This window comes from Neophocaena asiaeorientalis, unplaced genomic scaffold (assembly GCF_003031525.2).
Source record: "Neophocaena asiaeorientalis asiaeorientalis breed wild unplaced genomic scaffold, Neophocaena_asiaeorientalis_V1.1 scaffold32, whole genome shotgun sequence".
Lineage (NCBI taxonomy): Eukaryota > Metazoa > Chordata > Mammalia > Artiodactyla > Phocoenidae > Neophocaena > Neophocaena asiaeorientalis.
This window is the reverse complement of record NW_020185327.1, coordinates 2631034-2658940: the sequence shown is the minus strand read 5'-3', so window position 1 is coordinate 2658940 and position 27907 is coordinate 2631034.

The following is a 27907-nucleotide window of genomic DNA, read 5'->3' as shown; positions in this document are numbered from 1 at the left end:
ATTAAAAGCATCCTCCTACCTATTGCAGAGACTTCCGAAGGGGATGAATGGCAGCTTGGAGGGGCCCGTGACAGTAATTGACGTGTGTGAAGAGCTACAGGGAGGGTGTTCTTCCACTTACTTGTGTATCTATGAGTGGACATTAGTATGTGTGTATGTGGGTGAGAACGAGGACACACTTGGACAACTGAGTTCTCTTACTCATTCACTTATTCATGAAACAAGGCTGTATTAAGACCTCACTGTATTCAACAAATCTCCTAATGTGAGGAGAAGGGTATAAGTGTATAAGTATGTGTGTGATCTCTGAGAACATGTGTGCAAATGTGCGATATACCCGTTTTCTGCCAGAGGATTATTGGATTTGTCTACAATCTGCTCTTTTGGCTGAAGTGAGCGTCTCATAAAGAGGAGTCCTTATCTCCACATCCTCTCCATGTCTCGTCATTAATTCTGTACTGAACAAAGGTGAAGATGATGGGTGGGGGGTGGTCAGTGCCAAGTGGTATACAAATGACAGGCTCTGGCATTCTTGATCTTTGCACCAGTAAGCAAGGCCTTGGACCTCCAAGGGGGTGGTGGCACGAAACACATCCAAACAAGGTTCATCTCCTATAATTGATTTCTTCTGGCAGGTCTGACCTCCTAATGGTGTCCTGCCTAGGCTGGCGCTATTATAATTAGTCTCTGGTCCCTGAGACACCAATCACATGCTGGTTTATAGAGACTGGATGCCTGGGTTCAGAAACTTGTCTCAGGTAATTCACAAAACAAATAATTCACTTTACAAAACAGTATAATGTTTCGATTCCCCCTTTTACAATGATAAATTCTAGGTAATTTAATATTCAGATATTTAATATTATGTGATGCTAATATGTTAAATAAGAAAAATTGTTATGATCTTCTCTATAGATGCCAAAAAAGACATGGGATTAAGTTATTCTTACATTTTTAATTTTTAAATTTCTATGTAAAGTAGAAGTATACATATATATTTCTGGAAAATGATAAAATGTTGTTTGAACCAACCACCAGTGTTATATTTAATGATTAATCACTAGATTAATTTCTATCAAAATTAGGGAAAGATGAAGGTAATCTCTATTAAGCACTATTATTTAATATTGTTCTGGAAATTCTAACCAATGAAACAAAATTTTAAAAATCTAAAGAAGAGATAGGAGAAATAAAAGAAAAACCAAATTATCATTATCTTGTAGAATATTGACAGGTTTTATTTTGACAGTGATCTCAGTGATTATATCTGATTTCTGAATGAATTAGATACTTACAAATAAATATAGGAAGATAAAGATTTTTCTCTACAATGATCATTTTAGCTTATGTATTGCTCCAGGAATGACTTCAGCCAGATAATTATTGTCCAACGATTAAAGGTTACTTACTTCAAAACTCAAACCATTATATTCAACAAATATTCTCCAACACTAAATTGTTTATAACAATTCAAAATAATACCTGGGGGGGGGGCATTTACAGATATCATATTTCTTTGCTTTTAAGATGCAATTTTAAAAATTGTAAATATTTGAGAAATTGGGGCACATCTTACAGTTGACGTATATGCTTAGTGTGTTAGCATATCCTTTTTACTGAATGGCTGTTATTATTTTATAGTCTTAGAATGGAGTCAATGTTGCTCAAAATTAGATGTGTGTTGGGGGTTTTGTTGTGGTTTCTGAGGCTGGGGTGAAGGTGTGGTAATGGCCACAGTGAACATTTTGCAGGACAGATGAATTGTGGCTACCTGAGGCAGGGATACAGGAACCTCGTCCAAGTGTGAGTCTGGTGCTTTGTAGTCAGCTCCAAGTAGTCTTGGAGGACTGTGCTTGCCCAGCCCATGGGTTCTCCTAAATCCCCCATGGGGGTAGAGGAGCCTTTCCTTTTGAACACAGTTATTAGGTAAGTGCTCTAATTTTTATATGGGAGCTTTAACCAGGTCTTCCTAGTTGATTATTAAAGCGTGTGACCTGTCACTTCATACAGAAAAAGTTCATCCCAGGTTCCTGCTGGGAAGAACAACCTTGAATTTTCTTTCATCCAAAACTCACTGAGACTGGTGATGAGAAATAGCACCTGTAGATAAAGGTCTGAGGGGCACACAGACTCAAATCTTCTTCTACATCAGTTGTGTTTAAATGTTTTTTTAACTGTGGGAATATTTGTTCAAGCATAAAAGAGTTGTATGCGGAGTTCTTCTGACTGAAAAGGATGCAGGAATAAGAACCACATCTACACCCTTATTTTCACTCCCTAGCCCACCCCAACTCCCAGGAGAGTCTGAGGAGATGGCAGAGAGCATTGTTTGAAATAGATTACTCTAGATGTCTTTTATTTGTAACTGGGCTATTCAAAATCACCAGAGAGCTGATTCTCCAGAAAAATGTTTTTATTGCCTGAGTTTTTGGTATGAACCATGAATCTGAATAAAGAGATATTACCAAAATATGTGTATACATACACCTGTACACACTCATGCACACACACAAACTAGCTAAACAAAGCTCACTATGGTGGGGCTTCCCTGGTGGTGCTGTGGTTGAGAATCCACCTGCCAATGCAGAGGACACAGGTCCAAGCCCTGGTTGGGGAAGATCCCATGTGTCCATGGAGCAACTAAGCCCATGTGCCACAACTACTGAGCCTGTGCTCTAGAGCCCATGAGCCACAACTACTGAGCCTGTGCTCTAGAGCCCGTGAACCACAACTACTGAGTCCGCGTGTTGCAACTACTGAAGCCATTGCTCCTAGAGCCCGTGCTCTGCAACAAGAGAAGCCACTGCAATGAGAAGCCCACGCACTGCAATGAAGAGTAGGTCCCACTTGCTGCAACTAGAGAAAGCCCTCATGCAGCAACAAAAACTCAACACAGTCAAAGATAAATAAATAAATTTATTTTAAAAAGAAATTCGCAATGGTATATGTTGGGATGTTGTTGAGGACATTGTCTGCTACCATCAAAGTGTAAAAAAAAAAACTTATATACCACTATGTGCACTACGTGTCAGGTATCATTCTAAGGGCTTTGCAAATATTAACTCGTTTAAGTCTCATAACAACCCTATGAGATAGTTTCTACAATTATCCACATTTTATGGATGAGGAAACTGAGGTATAAAGAAGTTATGTAAATTGTCCAAAGTTACATAGTTCCAAAGTGGTAGAGCTAGTATTTGAACCCAGGCAGTTTAGCTCTAGAGCCTACTTCCTGACCTGCTACCTGCCTTCTTTTTATAAATACACATTTTTTTTTAATTTCAGTAATTGGAAAAGCCATTGTTTGGAATAAATGTTTTTTTTAGGAGTTCCAGACATTGATTCTTATAACTAAACTTCACGCCCTCCTTATCAAGCCTTTAGAGAATCTCAGAGGTATCAAGTCAGCTTTTAAGAGACCCCAATATCATCTGGACAAAATGTGAGGCTTCTGCAGTTCTATACTTTTTTCACTGTGGCCAAATTACAACATCCCATGTGCATTCCAAGCTATGGATGTGGTATGGGGGAGCCCCTCCACCACCCACCCCAGAGGCCCCATTCCACTCCCTCTACTCCACATTTCTGAACCCCTTCCCAGATCAAGCATCAAGAATGCCTCCCTCTCCTGACTTAGAACATCCACCCTCCAGTGATCAGAAGGTGAACATATCCATCAGACCCAGAGAAGTCCACACAGGCCCATCAGGAGGGATGGAGGAGAGGAGGGGTAGGGTAGGGCAACAGGCACGGGGCAGAGTCAGGCCAGGCAGGTGTCCTGGCCAATGCAGAGACACTGTTAGCAGGCATAAGCCTGAATCCATGCAGACAGTGACATCATTGTGGGATCTAGCAGCTGATCCTGGAATTCAGGAGCAGAATCCCCAGGTCTACTCCAGAGGAGTAAACCAAGGAGGAAGAACTGAATTTTTCCTATTGAAGTGGGTGCCTTGTCCTGTCCATTTTATTATCAAAGCAAATGAATTGTCCCTCAATCTGGAAAAAAATACCTCTATTTTTTGCTAGGGATTATAACAAACTTTGAACTTACAGAGAGATGTGAGGCAGAAACTCATACACAGCAGCACTAACATAATAAGTGAAATAAATGGACTCTGGGACCCATCTGAGAAGGAAAGCCAAGCAGGCTTTGAAGTTCTTGGGCAAGGGGCAGAGGTAGAAGTCATGTTTCTCCTAGGAGTGTGGAAAGCTCACCAGAGGATAGAAGGCAGACGTTTTGGTCAGTCACATGGTCCTTGTGGCTCTGAGTGCCTTTTGGGAAGTTTCTAGAATCTTAGGGCCACTGTGACACTAGACTTGTGTCCTGCAGTAGCCGATCACCTTGCTGCCTGGAGAACATTATAGGCGGGGTTCAGGGAGTGGCCATGCCACTTAGACCCCACTTCCCCCATCCTGGACCTCTTCTACTTACCTCTTTCTTTTACATTATTCTACATGCAAATAAAAATGTTACTTCATGCCCCAGCTGAGGGACATGCCTGTTGGTCACAGCTGCATGGCCCCTCAGAAGACCTGGGTCCTGATCAGTTACTTGAATTTTATGTTGCCAGGATGGGGCCTATGGGCCAGGGACCCAGATGTTGGACCTGAGGTCACTGTTCTGGTTTGAAACAAAGGGAACCAAACAAGAGCCCCATTACTGAAAACAGGAGACAAGGCAAAAACAGAAGGGACGATATAACAAAGAGGTGATAAACTGTGAAGCCAAGGCATCTGGGACCCTTTCATTTCCCCAGAGCAGGAATTCTCTACTCAGTCTGTATGTTATAATCCTTGTGGATAGCTATTTTTTAAAATATTACATGCCAGATCCCATTCCCAAAGAGTCAAATTTATCAGTTTTTGGTGGGGCCTTTGCTTATTTTTTTTAAATTGATTTTTATTGGAGTATAGGTGATTTACAATGTTGTCTTAGTTTCTCCCGTACAGCAAAGTGAATCAGTTATATATATATATATATATATATATATATATATCCACTCCTTTTTAGATTCTTTTCCCAAATATGTCATTACAAAGTATTGAGTAAAGTTCCCTGTACTATATAGTAGGTCCTTATTAGTTATCTATTTTATATATAGTAGTGTGTATATGTCAATCTCAATCTCCCAATGGCTTCTTTTTTTTTTTTTAAAGTACCTCATGTAATTCTAATACATTGCTGGGATTGAGAAGCACTGCACCAATTCTCTTTTTTTTTTAATTTTTATTGGAGTAGAGTTGATTTACAATATTGTGTTAGTTTCAGGTATACAGCGAAATGAATCAGTTACACATATACATATATCCACTCTATTTTTTTTAAGATTCTTTTCCCATATAGGCCATTACAGAGTATTGAGTAGAGTTTTCTGTGCTGTATAAACACTACTATATATAAAATAGATAAGTTATAAGAACCTGCTGTATAGCACCAAGACTGTTTTGATGCTATGCTTATGATGGGATTTAAGAAGCCCTGAATGGACTGAAAGAGAACTTTGGAGCCTGGCTTAAATGGACATAGAACACCATATTCCTCTCTTCCTCCCACTTATCTCAGTTGCATTTGTACATTTCTGGTATTACTTGAATAATGTCTTACTCTTCAACCAGACTATGAGCTCCATAGGGCAAGAACACATCTGTTGTTTTCACCATCGTGTCACCCCAAAGCCTGGGCACTCAATCAATAGTTGTTAAATGAATAGTTTAATAATTAAAGAACATTTAGCAAGTTGTTTTGCACACAGTGGGGGCCCAATAAAATTGATTACTCCATGACAAACTCTCTTCATAACAAGAATGTTATGAAGAAGAATGAGATTCACAGAAAGAAAGAATGGTGTTTATCGATTTCTCCAGAGATAATGGGTATGGGACTTACCCTCAGTTTTGTGAGATAATGTAGGAGCTGCTTGTGAACCTGAGGTGAGCCAAGGGGGAACACTGACTTTGGAGGATCATGGTGAAGAAAAGTATGTGGGACCATCCAGAGGCTGGATGTTTACTTGGGTCATCCAATGACAGTATAGCTATAAGTGGAATTTAGATAGTATTGAAGAAGGAAAAAATGTCACAGGTAGAACCTCAAATCAGGAGCCTCAGATTGAACGAATGAGGTAAGGAGATTCTAGGGAATTAATATGATGAGTCATGAGATCAAAGGCTAGAAGGGTGAGAGACAATTTGTGATGTTGAGTCCAGGATGAGAGAAACCAAATCTGAGAATAATGGGAGGGTAGCAGCAGCCCAGTTTTTATAGAGAGTTGAAGGAGGTAAGCAGCTTAACAGCAGGGGTTATATCTGTAGTACTGGGAAGCAAATATGGGTAACCATTTGCTAATCACAAGGAGCTAATCAATTCACATAAGGAGATGCTCAGCCAAGGGTTAAATCAATTCTCAGCAAAATGATGGTGAAATCAGAGTGAGTTCATCCTTCATGGACTCCCTAAACATGTGGGCTACTTCAGAATTTGTGTGTAGATTATTTTCTGAATTCCCTTGCCTTATCTCAATAGCCCTTTTCCCCAGCCAAGAAAACGCCCAACTGTCTCTTTGCCAGTTACTATGCATCACATGCCTGATATGGTCATTGTATTGCTCTCTTTCAATTTTCAAACGAAGAATCACATACCATGTTAAAATTGGATTAGTTAAACTTATGTTTTAAGTCAAAAGTAGCTAGTATAGAGTCAAGTCATGGAGCAGCTAGTATCATTAAATCTCTTGTTAAAAACAACTATAAAAGCAGACTATAATCTGAAAAAAATCTGCTGAAGGACCCTGGAAAGCAATAAGGGAAGCCAGGACTTAAGGACAAAGATACAGAAGGAAATAGAAACGTTTTGAGTTCAGTGTTATGGGTTTAATTATGTCTCCCTCTCCAAATCTATATGTTGAAGTCCTAACCCCCAATATCTCAGAATGTGACCTTATTTGGAAATAGGGTCTTTGAAGATGTAATTAGTAAGTAGACATCATACCAGAGTAGGATATGCCCCTACTGCAATGGGACTAGGTACTTATAAAAAGGAGAAATTTAGACATGAGGAGAATACCATGTGAAGATTGGATATATGCTACCACAGACCAAGGAACTACCAGAAGCTAGGAGAGAGGCTTAGAACCTACCCTTTTCTACCACCTTCAGAGGGAGACTGGCCCTGTTAATACCTTAATTTTGGACTTCTATCCTCCACAGCTGTCAGATAATAAATTGCTGTTGGTTAAGCAACCCAGTTTTTGGTACCTTATTATAGCAGTATTAGCAAACTAATATACTGGGCTTGACATTTTGTTTACAATTTTCTCTCAGGTCAACATATAAGTTACATGTTGATAAACCAACCAATGCTGAAAAATTAAAAATGGAAGACAGATTTCAATAAAGTTACAGTGTTAGGGAGATAAAACTTGATCTCAGAACCAACTGAAGAGGAGGGGTCTTGTTAAATAAACAAGTTTCAATTAAGATTCAGGAGTTAGGAGAAAATGAAAGTATACCAGTATTGACAGGATCAAGGTAATTCGCCCATAGTCTAACTGCCTGCCAGGGGAAAATGAAATGCTCACTGGAGGAAGAGAACTTGTCAAGAACCTGTACAGTTTATTTTACAGAAGACAGAATTGGTAAACTGAAAAATTAGATCAGATCAAGAGGAAATATTCAAGTAGAAGCCTACAGAGATAAAAGAACATAAAATTAAGACATTTTCATTAGAGACATACAGAACATGATAAAGAAATCTACCATATATGCAATGAGTCCCCAAAAGAGAGGAGAGAGTGACAGAAATAATGTTTGAAGAAATATTGACCAAACGTTTTCCAAAACCATCACAAATTGGTTTTCCAAAACCAAGCCAGACATTCAAGTAGCTTTAAGAATCTCAAATAAGTCACTTGAAAAGTAAACCACAATTAGGTACATCATTGTCAGACTGTTGAAAACCAAAGAAAGAGAGAAAATATTGAAGGTATCCAGATAAAGATATCAGCATGATGATATCATGTAAATGGGTAAACATAGATGGATATACATAAAAATGTTTACAGCCGTGTGTGTGTGTGTGTGTGTGTGTGTGTGTGTGTGTGTGTATATATATATATATATATATAGAGAGAGAGAGAGAGAGAGAGAGAGAGAGAGAGAGAGAGAGGTTAGTATGCACACATATATTCTCACTGTCAGCTGAGAAAATCTAGAAACAAAGACACCCCATCAACAATGAGCACAGCCAAACCCCAGATCTTGGCTTTTGAGAAAATTCTCCAATCAAGGGAACCAGATGTCCTTGGATAGATGGCTGATTCTAGGCACCAGAGCAGGGCATACACAAGATGAGACTGGAGCATCTTGTAGTGCCAGAAAGTAAGGAAATTCTAAAACAAAACAAGCAAACAAACAAACAAAAACCCCACATTAATGAGAGTATGAGAAAGGAACATAGAATCACAGGAGCCAAATGAAAGAGCAAACAATGACTGAAGCTGAAACAATTTAGTTAAATTAGTATTGTATTATAATACAAAATATAAAATATCCAAGAGTTGTTTGTTTGTTTTGTTTTTTGTTTTTTGGCCATGCCACATGGCATGCAGAATCTTAGTTCCCTGATGAGGGATCAAACTTGTGCCCCCTGCAGTGGGAGTGTGGAGTCTTAGCCATTGGATCACTAGGGAAGTCCCCCCAAGGGTTTATACTAATACAAACAATTGAATAAATAAAAAATAAATAAGGAAAAGGACATTAAGTAAAAACTAAAGTAATTTGAATAATGTATGGACTTTAGTTAAAATTATTGGTTCATTAATTATAATAAGCATACAATACTAATGGAAGATGTTAGTAATAGGGGAAACAAGGTGTGGGCTATATGGAAATATACTATTGATGTAACTTTTACATATACCTAAAAATATTCTAAAACATAAAGTTATTTTTATAAGAAAGGGGCATCCAGATGGAAAGGGTACCTTCCTTTCAAAGAAACAATAATAATACTTAAAAATGACTTTTTAGTATGAATAATTAAAGACAGCAAAGAATGGAATTACATCTTTAAAGCGTTGAAAGGAAATAATAGTTAATCTAGAATTCTATATCCAGTAAATTCTATATCCAGTAAAAATGTCCTTCAAAAAAATTTTTTTAAAGATTTTCTAGACAAACACAGAGGGAATTCATCACTATTAAAGTAAATGCTAAAGGAAATTCTTTTTTTTTTTTTTTTTTTGCGGTACGCGGGTCTCTCACTGTTGTGGCCTCTCCCATTGCGGAGCACAGGCTCCAGACGTGTAGGCTCAGCAGCCATGGCTCACCGGCCCAGCCGCTCGACGGCATGTGGGATCTTCCCAGACCAGGGCACGAACCCTTGTCCCCTGCATCAGCAGGTGGACTCTCAATCACTGTGCCACCAGGGAAGCCCTAAAGGAAATTCTTTAGGCAGAAGAAAAAGTACCAGAATGGAAGCATGTTAAATCAGGAAAGAATAATGAGCCCAGGAAAGTGTAAATATGAAATATGTGGGTAAATATAAGATAATATTAGCCTTTAATAACACTTAATAATAATGTATCATGAAGATTAAAATTTATGTAGAATTAAAATGCACACTATCAAAAGTACAAACTGCAATGAGGGAGGGTAAATGAAGGTAAAGTATTTTAAGATTTTTATATTGCACAAGAAGAATAAAAGACATAATTTAAGGTAGACTTAAGGATGAATATTGTAATACCTAGAGTAATTGCTTAAAAATATATCTATAACTTCAGATATATATGTATATATATGTATATATATAAATATATATTTCTAATTTCTAAAATATATAAAATATATAAAAATAAACATATATTTTTCTAAAACAAGAGAAAAAATTTAAATAGGCAATTAATTTTTAGAAGGCAAAATATTAGGAACAGATGAACAAATAATAAATGGGTTAAATAGAAAACTAGTAGCAAAATGGTTTATTTAATCCCTAATATATCAATAGTTGTATTAAATATAAATGGACCAAGCACTACAATTAAAAGGCAAAGATGCTGAGTCACATAAAAAACTCAGTTATATACTTCATATAAGAGATATGATTTAAATATAAAAAAGAAAGATTAAAAGTGAAAAGATAGAAAAATATATACTATGAAAGCATATACAAATAAGAAGATGTCGAAGAAAGGAAGGAGGAGGAAACTGATAGGGCTATATTTATATCAGACAAAGTAGCGTTTAATGCAAGAAATATTAGTAGATACAGAGGAATATTTAACAATGATTAAAGGGTAAGATCAACTAGAAGAAATACAGTTCTAAATCTGGATGCACCTAATAACATTGCTTCAAAATATATAAAGCATAAAATTGACAGAATTTAAAGGAGAAATAGATAAATCCATAGAGCTAGAGATATTAACATAACTCTTTTAAAATCTAAAAAAATGAAAAATATCAATAAGGGTTTACTTATGGTTCAAAATTCAGAGTCAACAGTTATACCTATATAATATATTGACTTCCAGTTTCTGATTTCTCATGGAAGGAGCTTGGAAGTCACTACTCCATCCTAATAAATAAAAAGTTGAACAGACTAAAAAACGAACAACTCTTCTTAGACCTATAAGAGATGGAAAAACACAGGAAAAACCTTTGCTCCTAAGACTGGAGAGACAGACAGGTGAATACAAGGAGTCAAGGCTTACCTGAGCAGAGATTCACAAGCTAAAACCACCATTGGAACAGAGAGTGCCAGGGTAGGAAAACTTAAACCATAACTGACAAATTATTGGAGGCTCAGTGTGGACAACTCAGTTAAAAATTCCAGGGGAACCAAGTTATAGGGGTGCTCCCACACTTTTGTAAGTTTTACTTCCAGAAACTCAACCAGGTTCTCAAAGTAAATATGAGAGAAAAATCCCTTTGTTCTTCCAGCAAGAGTAGGGAATCAGTTTGAATATGCTAGGGCACTCTTTATCTTGACAAGGCCTGCCCTCAGGAGAAACTAGTTAACTAGAGCTCAGAGCCTAAGTGACCTGGGGGAAAGAAAATACCCAACTCTAGCCTTTCACATGGGAGAAAGGAAATACCTAACTTCAACCCACTTTAGTCATCCTGTCCCACATAGCAGTGAGAACAAAGCCTGAAAAACACTGGTGAAGTGTACAATCCAGAGGTTTAGGCTCACTAAAAGACTGAGAATGCATCCTAGGCTATAGAGTGCTTCCTCTTCTCCCACACCTCACCAGTATATTATTAAAGGCCTACTTAGAGCAGTTCTTTTTACCTGGTATATCATGTTTGGCTATCAGGAAAAAAATTACAAGACATACAAAAAGAAAAAAATATATAATTTAATTTGAAGGGGGAGAACAAGCATTTGAACAAGAAATGGAAGAAATTTTGTAATTATTGAACTGGGAATTTAAAACAATTAAGATTAATATGCTAAGTGTTCTAATGGATAAAGTAGGAAGCATGCAGCAACAGATGGGTAATGTAACCAGAGAGATGGAAATCCTAAGAAAAAACTGAAAATAAATGCTAGAGATAAAAATACTGTAACAAAACAAAACCCCCAAACACTCTAAATGAAATGAAGAATGCCCTTGATGGGCTTACTATTAAACTAGACTTGGCTGAGGAAAGAGTTTGAGAATGTATCAATAGAAACTTCAAAAACTGAAAAGCAAAGAAAATAAAAACTGAAAGAAAAAAATAAACAGAAGAGAATGCCCAAGGACTGTGGGACAACTACAAAAGTTGTGATATACACATAATGGGAATACCAGAAGGAGAAAAAAAAAAGAGAAAGAAACAGAAGAAATATTTGAAACAATAATGACTGAGAATTTTTCCAAACTAATGTCAGACACCAAAACACAGATCCAGGAAGCTCAGAGAACACCAAGCAGGATAAATGCCAATAACATATGTAGGACATTGCACCTAACTGGAGAATAAACATTTTTTATAAGCATATGTGAAAGCTTTACCAAAATTGACTATATGTTGTACCATAAAGAAAATATCACCAAATATTAAAAGGTTGACATCATAGAGAATATTTTCTGACACAGATCTAAGCAAGAAATCAGAGACAAAGGGTAACTTGAAAACTCTCCAGATTATTTTTTTGAATTTTATTTTGTTTATCTTTTTATACAGCTGGTTTTTATTAGTTATCCATTTTCTAGATGTTTTTAAATGAAGCAGTATGCTTCTAAATAAATGGATCAAAGAATAAATCACAATAGATATTAGAAAATAATTTGAGGTGAGTCAATCAAAAGATGACATATGAATATTGGGGGTTAAAGTTGAAGTAGTGTTTAGAGGGAAATTTGTAGCCTCAAATGCATATATTAGCAAAAGAGGATAAAAAGCTACAATCTATGACCCATCTCAAGAAACTGTTATTTTACTTGAATCCACAGAAACTAAAAAAAAAAAAAAAAAATGAGAAGAGCAGAATTTAATAAATTTAAAAGCAATGTACAACAAAGAGCATCAATAAAGTCAAATTAAAGTGATTAATTGATAAAACCCTAGCAAGATGACCGAGAGAGAGAGAGAGGGGACTAAATAATAGAAATGAAAAAGGAGATATCATTACACTGTCTACAGACATTAAAAATTTTATAAGTTTTTATTTGTCAATAAATTTGAAAATGTAGATGATAAAAATGGACAAATTCCCTGGTAAACATTTTCAAATGTACACAAGAAGAAATAGAATAATCTAAATCATTCTTATTTATTAAAGAAAATGAATTTGTAATATAAAACTTTGACTAAAAATAATTCCCAGTCCAGATAACTATACTACTGAATTACTCCAAACATTCAAGGAAGAAATAATACCAATTTTACGCAAACTTTTCTAGAGCAAAGTAAAAGATGAAACACTTCAAACTCATTTTATGAATCCAGAATAACTGCAATACTAAATCTGAAAAGAACATTACATTAAAAAAAAAAATTACAGACCAGTATCCATCATGAATATAGATGCAAAAATCCCAAACAAAATATTAGCCAATTAAATCTAGCAGTATGCCAAAAGATAATTTATCAAGAATACAAGTTTGATTTAACATTTAAAAATATCTATATAATTCACCATATTAAAATATAAAGGAGAAAAATTACATGACCACCTCAATAGAGACAGAAAGTGCATTTAATAATATCCAATACCTTTTCATTCATAATTAAAAAAAAAAAAACCTTTAGCAAGGAAAGAATAGAAGGGAACTTCATTAATCTACTAGTGCAGTGGTCCCCCACATTTTTGGCACCAGGGACAAGTTTCGTGGGCAACAATTTTTCCATGGACCAGTTGGGGAGGGGGATGGTTTCAGGATGATTCAAGTGCATTACATTTATTGTGCACTTTATTTCTGTTATTATTACATTGTAATATATAATGAACTAATTAGACAACTCTCCATAACGCAGAATCACTGGGGGCCCTGAGCTTGTTTTCCAATTGATTTGTTATGGTCCCTGTGCAGTCACACCTCTCTGCTAATGATAACCTGTATTTGCAGCCGCTCCCCAGTGCTAGCATCACCACCTCAGCTCCACCTCAGTTCATCAGGCATTAGAGTCTCATAAGGAGCGAGCAACCTAGATCCCTCTCATGTGCAGTTCACAGCAGGGCTCGCACCCTTGTGAGAATCTAAGACTGCCACTGATCTGACAGGAGGCAGAGCTCAGGTGGTAATGTGAGTGATGGGGAACAGCTGTAAATACAGATGAAGCTTTGCTCGCTCACCCACCACTCACCTCCTGTGGTGTGGCCTGGTTCCTAACAGGCCATGTACTGGTACTGGTCCATGGCACAGGGGTTAGGGTGCCTTGTACTAGAGTACATACAAATATCTTACAAACATAAGTGTTAAAATAATGAACTTTCTCTCTGAGAACAGGACTGAGGTTAAGGATGTCTGCTATCACCACTTATATTCAGCATTGTGCTGAGGGTCCTTACTAGTTTAATAGGTTAAGAAAAATAAATAAGTAAATATTAGAGAGAAAGAAATAAAACTGACTATATTTGTAGATGGTATAATTTTGTGCATAGAAAACCCCAAATCATATACATATAAATTATTAGAATTCATAAATGAATTTAGGAATATTTTTAGATATAGAATCAATAAAAATTAATTATATTACTCTATACTAGCAGAAATAGAAAATAAAATTTAAAAGTAAAACCATTTAAAATAACATCAAAACCATCAAATACTTAGGAATAAATTTAACTAAGGTTGTACAAGAACTCTATACAAAACTTACATGATAGTACAGAGAGAAATTAAAGAAGACCTAGAATAATGGAAGGATATATCGTGCTTATAGATTGGAAGGTTAATATTTTACAGATGTCAAGTCTTTCCACATTGATGTCTCAATTCAAGGCAATCTGAATAAAATTTCCAGCAAGTTTTAGTTGGCCTTGAGAAAATTATTTTAAAATTTATAAGGAAAAGGAAAGGGTCAGTACTAACAAGGCAGTTGAAAAAAAAAAAACTGAACAGAGTTAGAGGACTGATAATACCAGATATCAAGACTTTTAGACAGGAACAGCAATTAAAACAGTGTGCAACTGATACAAGTACAGACAAATAAACCAATGGAACAGAATAGAAAATCAGTATCAGGCTCACATATATAATATAATATGTGTCACTGAAATGAAGCAAAGAAAGAGTAACATTTTCAATAACTGATTCCTGGTCAATTGGTTATCCCTATGGGAAAAAAAATTGAGCTTCACCTCCACATCACATCCCATTTGCAGAAATCAATTCCAGATGAATTGTAAACCTACCTGTGTAAAGTAAAAACAATAAATTCTCTAGAAGATAATATAGGAGAATGTCTTCATAGCTTTGGTTGGGATAAGCAAAGATATTGTAAACAGTACATGTAAAGGAAAACACTGATAAATTGGATTTTGTTAAAATTAAGAACTTTTGTTCATCAAAAATCATCATTAAGGCTGTGAAAGGGAAGCCACAGAGAAGAAATTTACAAACACTTATCTGACAAAGAACTGATAACCATAATAAACAAAGAACTCCTATGAATTAATTATAAAATACAGACAACCCAATTTATAAAAAAGGCAAAACACTTGAATAGGCACACTTTTACAATTACTACTAAAAGTGAACTTTTGCATACCCTTGGACCTAGCAATTTCACTCTCTTGGCTAGACTCAGCTACCAAAGTCTTGGCCTGAGTCACAAAGAGAAAATTTATTATCTAGCCTCAAATGAAGCTGAATGCATCAAGTTTACAGTTGGAAGTGACACAAAGAGTATATTAGGACTCTTTAAATCAGAATCAAAGTGCTTAAATTTGAAAAATGTTTCTGTCTTACGTATTGATAACATGAAAGAAAATCCAAGAGTATAAATAATTTCAGACTGTTTGATACCAGAAATAAAATGATATCATCAGGACCCAGTTATTCTCTTGACTCCGCTCACCATATTGGTTTTATTCTTAGGCACCACTTAGCAGCAAATGGTGCCAACAACTCTAGTCCTACTTCTCCTCAGGTTCAAGTCCAGCTGAAAACTGAGAATTTTCCCCCAGTTGCTACATTGTAAATTGTAGGACTCACTCTAATTGGAACAATTTGGGTCATTTATTCAATACTGAAATAACTGTGGTCACGGCAATGGAATTACACTGATTGGTTAGACCTGAGTCATGTGCTCATCCCTGAACCAATCCCTGTGGCTAGAGGAATGCAAAGTACTGGCTGGTCCATTATTGGTGATGTTCTCTTTACCTGGGGTCAAGATTCTCACCAGATCTACATGGACTGAGCTAGAAATGGACAAAGGAACATTGAGGTGTTACTCCCAGAAGAAGTGAGTAATGGATGCTGAAAAGATTCAAACCACAAATATGTCCCCCAGGGGATTGTTGTGAGACTGAGTTTCAAAGAGTAAAGCTAAGGACTCAAGGTCCACAGAGTTAGTATCAGAAGCTGGACTTCTTCACCTAAAAAGCTTAAGAAAGGCAGGTTTCTCCTGAAGGCTGTGAGATTCAGACAGACGCTGAGACTTAATTCTGTCAAGCATTCTTCCCTCAGGTTCAGGCTGGCTCCAAGACCAGGGAAGGGAGGCATCTCATGCTGGGGGAACAGGCTGCCAGACAGTCTCCTAAGGTATCTGGATGCAATCCCACATGACCTTCATGGGAGAAGGTTGGGGTCTTGACTAGGAGCCAGGACTCTGGTGGCCTGGCTGGACATGCAACATCCAGTATTGGCGAGAGGAGCCTTATGCGCACCATCTCCCCATAGCACCATCTGCAGCTGCCTTCTTCATTTGGCCCAAGAACAGCATTGCCAATCACCTCAGGGGATTGCTGGGCCTTCTGTAAGCAACACTTGGGAAAGGCCAAATTTGACACTTGGCTGCTCTCCCTGAAGTTAAAAGACTCAACTTAGGTCAAGAAACATGAAAAAAAAAATTTAAAGAACACATAGCATTCTTGCATGCCTGAGAAAATGCAGCCATGCAAGACAGCAGACCAGAAAGTACATGCCAAGGAAATGGGTGAAGGTGGCCCAGAAAGGATCTATGGCCTTGGGTTTGCTAAAAGATGCTCTAGCAAGTTTGAGGATTTTGTTTTTAAGACCACATGAAACTTAAAAGCAAGAAAGAAAAGGATCATAGGATTCATTCTTCTACCTTGTTTTTCCTAAAAATCAAAGGTGTGTGTAATTAAGTAAACAAGTAAATAAGTAAGTAAATAAGTCAAGGACTTACTAGTTGCTTATGGTTGTACTAAACAGTGTCTGATTCTTCTCTGTTTTCAGTGGAGGCCATAGGAACAGTGGGCTCCAAGAGAGCCCAAGAGAGCAGGAGGGTCCAAGAGACAAGGGCATTGGGCATTATCATAAGACCTGTGACCTGGAAGAATACTGAACCTCACAAACTGTGACCTGGAAGAATACTGGACCTCGCCCTAGGAGATTAAGCAGAAGGGGAGTCATACTGGCAAATCAAAGAGTCCAGAACAGTTAGCTTTTTTTACCTTGCCCTTCCCCACACCATGGCATGTCTGGGCACTAAACTAAAAGGATGCCTACAGCAGCTCCCATCTGTGGAGGAATTTATGCATAATTCCTCACCCTGGCACAATGCATTCATTAGACCACCAACCTGCAGGTCCTTTTCTGACTCCTTGTATTTAGGTTGCAAGCATTCCACCTTCCCTGGAGATGTCATAATCTCCTGACCATGGCTCTGCCTCTCCCACAGCCTCTATTCCCCAGAGTAATGTGTCCTCCAAGAAAAGCTCTTAGCATCTTTCTCAATTTGACCCTGGAGAAGGCAGTGCTACCTTACCTTCTGCCTAACTCTAGCCCCAGACACAGACAAGCCAATATCCAATATTGTAGAGAATCAACCAGCTTTGTGGGTGGGGTGGGTGAGGCAAACAGGCAAATATAACTTGAACTGAAAACCAGGTGAATGTATGGTCAAATCTGCAAAAGCTGGTCAGATTTAAGGGCTTGCAGGATACCAGCCAGAGTTAGGGCTGGCTCTCTCTGCTTTCACCCATCTGAATAGCCAAGGAAGACCCTCCAATTCAGTTAAAAAGAAGGCTCCTTCTTTACACTCACTTCACAAAGGTGGGAGGATTGAATTGTAGTCCCCTTCTAAGCGTGACAAAGGAACTACTTAGGGAAGCCCCAGGTGCCAGGGAAGATGATCATCAAACAATGATTCACTGGAGTCTGCAATGAGTAAATTGACAAGTAAATGATTCAGTTTTAGTTTTCCCCTATTAACACCAGACCAATATTCTTGAAACTTTCAGAGATTCTGTAAAGATTCCCATAACTAACGAGAGGTGGGATACAATGATGTCAAAGGCTCTTTATCAGCTCTGAGTTCATTTCTTGGGTTGTTCATTTGCTGGGTAATCAGACACTGCTCACATTACCTCTCCCAGTCTCAGCTTTTTCATCTGTAAACTGCTGATAATTTACCTGCTCTATCAGCCTGAAAAGGTCATTGTGAAGAACAAATAAAATAATAGATGTGAAAAGACATTCATAGGAGCTAAATTTTATATAGGGTTGGAAAAACTATATAGATAGAATATTAAAAGCTTTGGACAAAATTCCTCACTGGGGAAAATTTGGTCAAAAAGCAGAGAAAGGAAGCAAACAAACATAAAAATTGGCATGCACTATGAAATAAGAACATCTGAAGATACCTGGACAGCCTGTGAGAAGGGTGGTAAGTGTGCCTAGAAACAAAAGGGGGAAGTCAAGAGGTACAAGAAGAGATAGTGCAGAGAAGTCCTGCCACCATGGGAAACACCTGGGACATGAGATGAAGAAACTCCAGGAAACAGGTCCCAGAGGTAGGAAAGGCTGAGGACTTTCTACAACAAACTGGAGGTTCAATTTTGAGCTGTGAAATAACCTTCCTACATTCCCCTAAGCCTATTGCACACAACTTCATTAGGCAAAAAATATTCAGGAGGAAGCAATGACAGGAGTTATGTTCCACATTTAGGTTGACTTAAGGTAGAGATGAAAAAAAAAAAAGCCATAGAAGGAAAGATGTTTGAGGGTTCAAGAAGAAAGGAGAGACAGAGCAAAACATTAAGTCCCTCAAAATGCACAATAATTTTGGGAGGATGTTGGTTCTAATAATAAACGTTACAGAAGGTTGCAATGTTTTTATTTGACTGTTAATTATTATCATCATGGTGGCTCTTTAAGTCAGGAGTGCTGGATACTCATATATGTTTTAGTTTGAAGGGTTAGAAAGGGCTCTAAAAATATGTTTGGTTGGCCAAAACATGGAACCAAAGATGGCTTACATTAAATGAATTGAAGTACCAGAACAGTCTTAGTGTATCATGAAGTAAGATATACAAAGCCTTAGGGACTTGAAAAAGAATCGATACATGTATATGTATAACTAAATCACTTTGCTGTACACCTGAAACTAACACAACATTGTGAATCAACTATACTCCAATATAACATTTTTAAAAAGGGTTTAGGGAGATTGGAGTGGTAGAGTGGATTTATCATGTAAGACTAACTCACCCACTGTGGGAGGGTCCAGCTTTTGATACACTCTTAACTTGGCTGTGAGAAATAAATTTGTGAGGGGATCCCCAGCATCCTTTTTTTCTTCTCCCAGTTTTTTAATTATTAATTAATTTTTACTGGAGTATAGTTGCTTAACAACGTTATGTTAACTTCTACTGCACAGCAAAATGAATCAGCCATACATATACATATATTCCCTCCCTTGTGGATTTCCCTCCCATTTAGGATACCACAGTGCATTAAGTAGAGTCCCCTGTGCTATACAGTATGCTCCCATCAGTTGTCTATTTTATACATAGTATCAATAGTGTATATGTGTCAATCCCAATCTCCCAATTCCTCCTACCCTACCCCTTTCCCTAGCAACCCTGAAGAGGTATGTGCTTGCTCTTCTTCGTAGGTCAGATATTATAGTGAGAATTGTTGCCATTGAACTAGGATCCTTAAATGCAATGTGAATCACTGGATCTCAAGTGGTAGGGACCAAGTGGCAGCACTTAATTACCAAAGGCACGGTGAGTATGGTTACCATAATAGATAATAAGGTCAAAGTAGTAATCAGACCAGTCTGACTTACAGAGACACGTGGTATTGGCTAGTTGATCTTAGTATCCCTAGAAAAAAATAGGTAGGCAGTCTATGAATTTTTTATTTGATTGGTATAAGCAGAAGAGTTCAGGTAAACAGAATTCTAACTTGAATCATCAAAACAGAGATTTATAGCACGTCAATTTCAAGACTTTAGTCAGTTTACAGACCCAGGATCCCTTGAATGAAGGGGAGATGGGGTCCCCTTGAGGAAAAACCCCAATACAGTACGAAAAATGTATGTTATTAATCTTTCTCCCTACTTCAGAGGGACCTATGGCCATATACTATGGAGAATGTGCACTGGGGAAAGGGAAATAATCAGACCTTTTAAGGGACTACTTGGACACTGGCTCTGAACTGACACTAATTCCTGGAGACTCAAAACATCACTGTGGCCCACCAGAGTAGGGCCTTATAAAGGTCAGGTGACCAATAGAGATTTATCTCAGGTCCATCAGAGTGGGTCCTTGTAGGTCTCTGAATCCATCCTGTGCTTATTTCCCCAGACCTGGAATACCCTTCAGGAATATGGATATTCAGAATCTCAGAACTAACTGGCAAAATCTTCAGATTGGTTCCATGGCCTGTGGAGTGAGGGCTATCATAGAAGGAAAGGCCAAGTGGAAGCCACCAGAATTATCTCTACCTATGAAAATAGTAAAGAAAAAGCAATACTGCATTCCTGGAGGAATTGCAGAAGTTACTGTCACCATTGATGACTTGAAAGGTGCAGGGGTGTTGATTTCCACCACATTCCCATTCATCTCTCCTATTTGGCCCATGCAGAAAACAGATGGATCTTGGAGAATGACAGTGGATTATCATAAATTTAATCAGATGGTTATTCCAATTACAACTGCTGTTCCAGATGTAGTTTCATGCTTGAGCAAATTAACACATCCCCTGGTACTTGGTATGGAGCTATTGATCTGGCAAATACTTTTTTTTTTTGAGACCTGTTAGCAAAGATAGCCAAAAGTAGTTTGCTTTCAGCTGGCAAGGCCAGCAATACACCCTCACTGTTCTGTCTCAGTGGTCTATCAGCTCTCCAGTTCTATGTCATTATATAGTCCACAGGGACCTAGATCACCTTTCACATTCACAAGACATCATGCTGGTTCATTACATTGAGATATTATGCTGAGCAGGCAGTAGTAACTACTCTATACATATTGTTAAGACATTTGCATGTCAGAGGATAGGAAGTAAATATGGCAAAAATTCACCTCAGTGAAGCTTCTCGGGGTCAAGGTGTGCGTGCGGGGCATGTCAAGACATCCTTTCTAAGGTGAAGGATAAATCGTTGTACCTGGCCTCTGCTACAACCAAAAAAGAGGCACTATGCCAGTGGGTCTCTTTAGATTTTTGAGACAACACATGCCTCATTTGGGTGTGCTACTCCAGCCCACTTACTGAGTAACCTCAAAAGTCACTAACTTTGAGTAGAGTCTGGAAAAAAAGAAGCCTGCTGTGCAAACTCCTCTGGCACTTGATCCAGCAGATCCTACAGTGCTTGAAGCATCCCTGTCAAATGCAACTGCTGTTGGGAACCTTTGGCCAATCCCCATAGGTGAATCGCAGCACAAAATTTCAGGATTTTGTAGTAAAGTCCATCCCCCTTCCATGGATTACTACTCTCCTTTTGAGAAACAGCTTTTAACTTGCTCCTGGGATTTAATAGAGAGTGAACAATGACTTAATCATGGACCATCAAATTACCATGTGAACTGAGCTGCCCATCATGAAATAACCCACCAAACCCTAAGTTAGCCAAGCACAGAAGCACCTTATTACCAAATGGAAGTGGTATATATGAGATTGGACTCAAGCAGGTCTGAAAGGCACACATAAGTTCCATGAAGAAATACGGCCCAAATGCAAATGACTGTGACCCCTGCTACCTTCTGTACCCCAGCCTGCATCCATGGCCTCATGGAGCATTTCCTATGACCAGCTGACTGAGGAAAAGAAAACTCTGGCTTAGTTAACACATGGTTCTACCTTTTCCTCAGGCATTGCCTGAAAATGGACTGTTCAGCACTGCAGGCCCTTTCTGGAATTTCTCTGAAAGACAGTGAGGAGGCATGTAGAACCTTGAGTAGTACACATGATTGTTCATAGGAAGGAGAGATGGCCAGTGGTACAAGTCCATGCTGACTTATGGGCTGCAGCCAGTAGCATGGAAGGATGGTCAGGGACTTGGAAGGAATATGATTAGAAAATTGATGACAAGCATGTCTGAGGAAGAGACATGTGCATAGACTTCTCTGAATGGACAAAGAACAAGACATCTCTGTCCCATGTGAATGTTCACTGACATGTGACCTTGGTGAAGGAAGATTTTCATAATTAAGTGGATAGAATGACCCATTCTGTGGATAACAGTCAGTCTGTTTTCTCAGCCATTCCTGTCATTGCCCAATGGCCACAAAGTGGACATGGTGGAAGGGATGGAAGTTATGTAGAGGCTCAGTAACGTGGACTTCCATTCATCAAGGACAATCTGGATACAGCCACTTCTGAGTGCTCTATCTTCTGTTAGCAGCAAAGACCAACACTCAGCACCAAATACGACACAATTCCCAGAGTAATCATCCAACTATCTGGAGGCAGGTTGATTACATCAGACTGTCTCCATCACAGAAGAGACAGCACTTTGTTCTAACTATATTTGCCTTGGATATACATTTGCCTCCCTTGCATGCAGTACTTCTTCCAAATATACCCTGCATGGACTGACACAATGCCTTATCCACCATCATGGTGGTATTCCAGACAATACTGATTTGATAAAAGAAGTCACTTTTCAAAAAAATCAAATGTGACAACAGGCACATGCTCATAGAATTTTCTAGTTTTAATGTGTTCTCCATCATCCTGAACAGCTGGCTTGATAGAAGTGAGGAATGACCTTCTGAAGACCTAGTTACAGTGCCAACTAGGTGGCAATACAAGTGGTGCAGGGTAATATCCTGTAGGAGGCTGTGTATGTTCTAAATCAGTATTAAATATATTCTGCTGCTTCTCCCATAACCCGTATTCCTGGGTCCAGGATTTAAGAGGTGGAAATGAGAGAGATCCACTAGCAAAACTTAGCTTCCCATGCCTATGATCTTAGGCTCTGCTGGTCTAAAGGCTTTAGTTCCAAAGGGAAGGAATGCTTTCACCAGGGGACACAAAATAATTTCCTTGAACTGGAAGTTGAGACTGTCACCTGATCACTTTGACCTCCTTGTGCCTCTGTATCCACAGAAAAAGAACATAATTATAAATACCATCTACAACACATAACCACTTGCAGAAACCAGGACTTTGATAGTTACAAGCATTTATTCCTTATTTTGTTATGAATATGTTTCTATATATTCTAATAAAAAATTTTTGTTTTCTACATTTCTTATTCCCTTATCATAAAGATTACTAATAATAGTTAACTTTATATAACAGTATTTAAATTATAAAATATCAAAGGAGAAGAGTACATATCATTCAAGGACTTTGCATGCTCTTCTGGGGAAAAAGTTAGCATTTTTTGGTTGTATGCAGAATAGTTGTAGTATTTTATGGGTAAGTATAACTGTGCTACTGCCTTTATTTGGAGATTAAGTCCGTTTAAGGAGATTAAGTATGTTTTCGAAATCTGTGAGTCTGTTTCTGTTTTACACACACTACTGTATATAAACTAGATAACTAACGAGGACCGTACAGCACAGGGAACTCTACTCAATATTCTGTAATAATCTATATGGGTAAAGAATCTAAAAAAGAATGAATATATGTATATGTATAACTGAATCACTTTGCAGTACACCTGAAACTAACACAACCTTGTAAATCAACTCTACTCCAATAATTTTTTTTTTAAAACAGCTATGTATGGATGCTAAGTTAACAAGGGGTAGATTGTGATGATCAATTTTAAGTGTCAATTGTCTAGGCTCTAGTCCTCAGTTATTCAATCAAACATTAATCTAGGTATTGCTGTGAAGATATTTGGTAGATGTGATTAAAGTCCATTATCAGTTGACATCAAGTAAGAGAGATTATCCTAGATAAACTGGGTGAGCCTGATTCAATCAGCTGAAAGACCTTAAGAGCAGAACTGAGGTTTTCCTAAAGAACAAGAAATCCTACCTGTGGATAGCAGCTTCAGCTTTTGCCTGAGAATTCCAGCTTGCCCTTCTTGATGACCTCAGACTTGCCTTTCCAGCCTTCACGATCACGTAAGCCAATTCCTCGTAATAAATATTTTCGTATGTGTCTCCCACTGTTTCTGTTTCTCTGAACCCTAACTGATACAACTGGTTATAAGACTACGACAAGCATAATGATATGTGAGAAACTATAAATAATATTTGGCTGGGTTCTGATGGTACTATCAATTTTTACTCTAATAGTCCCGACTATCAAGTCACACAGACCTGAAATTGAATCCCACTTCTATCACTTTTTAACCATGTAATTTGGGACAAATTAGTTAATCTCTCTGAGCCTCTTTCTTGTACCAGTCTGACAACACTAACCTTGTAGAGTGTTAAGAGGGTTAAACAGAGCATGTAGCACAATGCCTGGAGTATCACTGCAATAATTATCTCCATCATTATAGCAACTGATGAGCCCTTTAGTCAAACGCATCTAGAAGATTGCTTGGGGGCTTATTATAGTCTTCTATTGTCAAGCCAGTCTATCTATCTTTGCCTTTGTATTATTCCTTTTCCGTGTGGTCCAGGTTGGAATTCATTGCTTCCTTGAATTAAATAGCAAATAATTAAACAGAAAAACTATAATCTTCACTGGCAGTTGTCCAACTCAGACTCTTCAATAGCAAAGTGAAGTAACTAAGTGCTTTTTATGCTCTTATAATCATAGCTTGCAGTCTTAAATATATTAGCTTATTTAATCCTTACAACAACCCTATGGGGTATATAAATGTAACTATCCTCCCTTTACAGATGAAAAATTAGGCACAGACACTTTAAATAACTTGTCCACAGTCACTCAGCTAGACAGTGTGAGAGCCAGGCTTTGGGGCCCAGCAAAGTTACCCCAGAGTCTGTGCCTTTAACCACTATACCACACAGCCTCTCATTCCTGAGCCTGCTCCATCTGCCAAGAATTGTAATTAGGTCTGGAAAGACAGGTCTGGAAGTCTGGGTGACAGGCTGTAGACACTCCAGCAGACAGTGTAAAATGATGGTAACTTTCCTGAGTGACCCACACTGGGTGGCCTGGGAGAAGCTCATCCACTCCCTGCTGTTGCATTGCCTCCTTCTGTTGAGGTGAGAGATGAGCTCAAACTGCAGAGCTTCCTTACATTTTTCTGAGACAATGACTTGAAGTGACAATTTGCTAAAACCTGTCTTGCTTTTGTAAACCTGACGAGTCACCTGCAAAAGTTACCACGATCCTCAATTACTGATATGGAAGCCACTCAAGATTCTGATGGTCTGAGGGTTCACCAAGTGACCATTCCCCCTGGGGCTTGCACACCCCAAGGTGGAGGGATCCATGAGGAAAATGTGTGCTCTGTCCATGGTATCTGTGGAACATTGTGACTTCAGGAATAAAAGAGAAAGGAGATGGGAATAGTCTCACAACCCCAAATACTGGCCCATGGCCTGGCAGCAAGGCCTGGAGCTCAGCATAATAAGGAGGCTCCCCTGCACCTTTCTCCACAACTATTTTTCCCTGAAGCAACCCAGTGGCCCTAGCTCGCTCCTCATGTCATGAAGCATGCTCTCCAGAAAGGTGCATTGTGTACCCGTTATAAACAACCCACCTCCCTCTCACAGGATGATCTGCAGCCTAATCCATGCACCATGATGCAATAGGTGGTGATCCCAGATGTCAGGATTTCAGAAACCCAGGAGCAGATTGAAAGCACTTTTGTGTGGCAGAAAACCTCTCCCTAGGCATCCCCCTGCTCTACCCAGGTGTGTTTGCCTTGTCTAACCAAGTCATAACCAAGTCATCGTTCTCAACTTGGCTGTCATAAATCACCTAGGAGCTTTAAAAATCCCACTGCCCATGCTGCACCCCAGACACCTAATTTAGAATCTCAGGGGCAGATCCCAGACCTCTGTATTGCTGAAGCTACCCAGGTGATTCCCCTGTACAGCAAATGTTGGAAACCACTGGGCCACGTTCTCATGAGAAATATGGAAATTTGTATTTTCAACCGTCAAGTCCTTGAGTCTTTCAGAAAAGTTCTAAGCATCGTGAGCAGTCCCTGTAGACTGACAGGGACTCTGTTATGAGATTATTCTCCTTTGCGAAGGAGCAGGGTTCCTCTGAGCAGAACCAGAGCGGGATGAGCCTGAGTATGTACATGTAAGTTCACATGCTCCTGAGGGGTGTGGGCACATGGTTCTGTTTCAGCTAATTGTTGAGAATAATCAGAGACAGCTCTGCTGCTGAGCCATCATTGGCCTCAAAAAGATTACTGCAGGTGTGCTGTGGGTGTGAGAGAGATTGCCCCTTGCAGAAGGAAACATACTGCACATCTCTCTCTTTGCTTCTCAGCATACTCATGTGTGGGAACTCTGCATTACCAGCAAAGTTGTGAAGCCTTTGCTGGCTTCTGCAGATCACTATTGGAACAAGATGGAATTGGGAGGCCCTGGCTGGGTGAGGACACATGGAAATCCTGGGATAGGTTGATTTGTTATGGGAGCAACACCTGGTCCTTTGGATACTGAAATCATGACTGGAGTGACAGATGCACACTGCGGGTACTAATTGAGGACATAAAGGGCCAGAGACTTCCCAGGTCTCCAGCACTCAACTGTAGCCATGCTCCTGTTTGCCATGCACACAAAAAAACAGCCTTTCAAGAACCCAATACAGAGCAATTCTGCCTATTTTTAAAAATCTTAGTGTGTGGGAAAAGAAAATAACACTTATTAGCATCTGTGTTAGGAACTCCACATGCATTAAATTATTTAATCCTCAAAATAGCCCCAAACCTGAAATAGGTATTTTCACTCCATTTACAAATGATAAAACTGGAGGTATAAGAAATTAGGTAAATTTTCCAAAAAGGAGGAAATTTCAGAATTCCGGTTCACCCCATCACTTTCTGGCTCCAGAACCTGGTTTTTCCTCTCACCAGGCTGAACTGGGGGCTTATGTTGAGGCTTAATAGTGTAACTACTGCTAGGATTAATGTTATTAACTCCCATTTCTCAAGCAAGCTTTGTGAACTGAGTATTCTGCATGAAATACCTTAGGTAGTTCTCACCACAACCCTGGGGAGTCAGTCATATTCTACCCATTTCACAGATGGGGAAACAGGTTCAGAGAAGCTAGGCCGACTCCTTGCAGCCCACAGCCAGTAAAGGCAGTTAGATTTACCCCCAGATCTTCACTTCTCCATTTCTCTTCAAAACCCAGGGTGATAAGGGGCTCATAATAGATTTTCAGACTTCAGTAAGTATCAGAGGAGAGATCTTAGGATGTAAGGATAGGGAACCTCCACTGACCTCAGGCCACACTACATGGTGGGTGGTTTCTTTCTTAATCTCTGTATAAGGGCTGCTGGAAACTTCCAGAGCAACTCCAGAACTCAGAGCCTGCTGCAGACAAGGCACTGGGCAGTCAAAATGCCAATATCACTTCCTTTGAAACATATGTCTATCATTGCAGCAGAGTCACTGTGCACTTTCCCTGCACCCAAAATTAATATCTAATTCATTGTCCTCATCAGGCTATGATGTACTGCATATGCAGACGATAAATACTTTCCTTTTTTGATAATGACAGCAGATAAACACCTTCTAAAAGGCAGTCAAAGATGATAAGCACACAGGCAGCCAGGTTGCTGAGACTTGTGGGCAAATTATGAACAATAATTATTCTTCTTATATTGTCTCAATTTGCTAAATGACAAAAAAAAAAAAACACAAAACTCTGTTCCTTTAAGGCTCACACACTTTCACTTTCAGCCCCCCCCCTCCCTTTTTGTCCTTTCTATTTTGGCATTTCATTTGCAAGAAGTCTCCATCTCCCTTATTTACATGTGAAAAAACTTGGAGCATCATGTGGTGAGGGTTCAGGCAGACACTGAATTCCATTCAATTCTCATTTCCTCTCTGACAGTCACCATTGAATCAATCATGTTCTCCCTGCCCTCGCTCTGACCACCTCGGAGATCCCAAATCGCTTTTCATCTCATGTGTCAATCACCCTCAGACCAT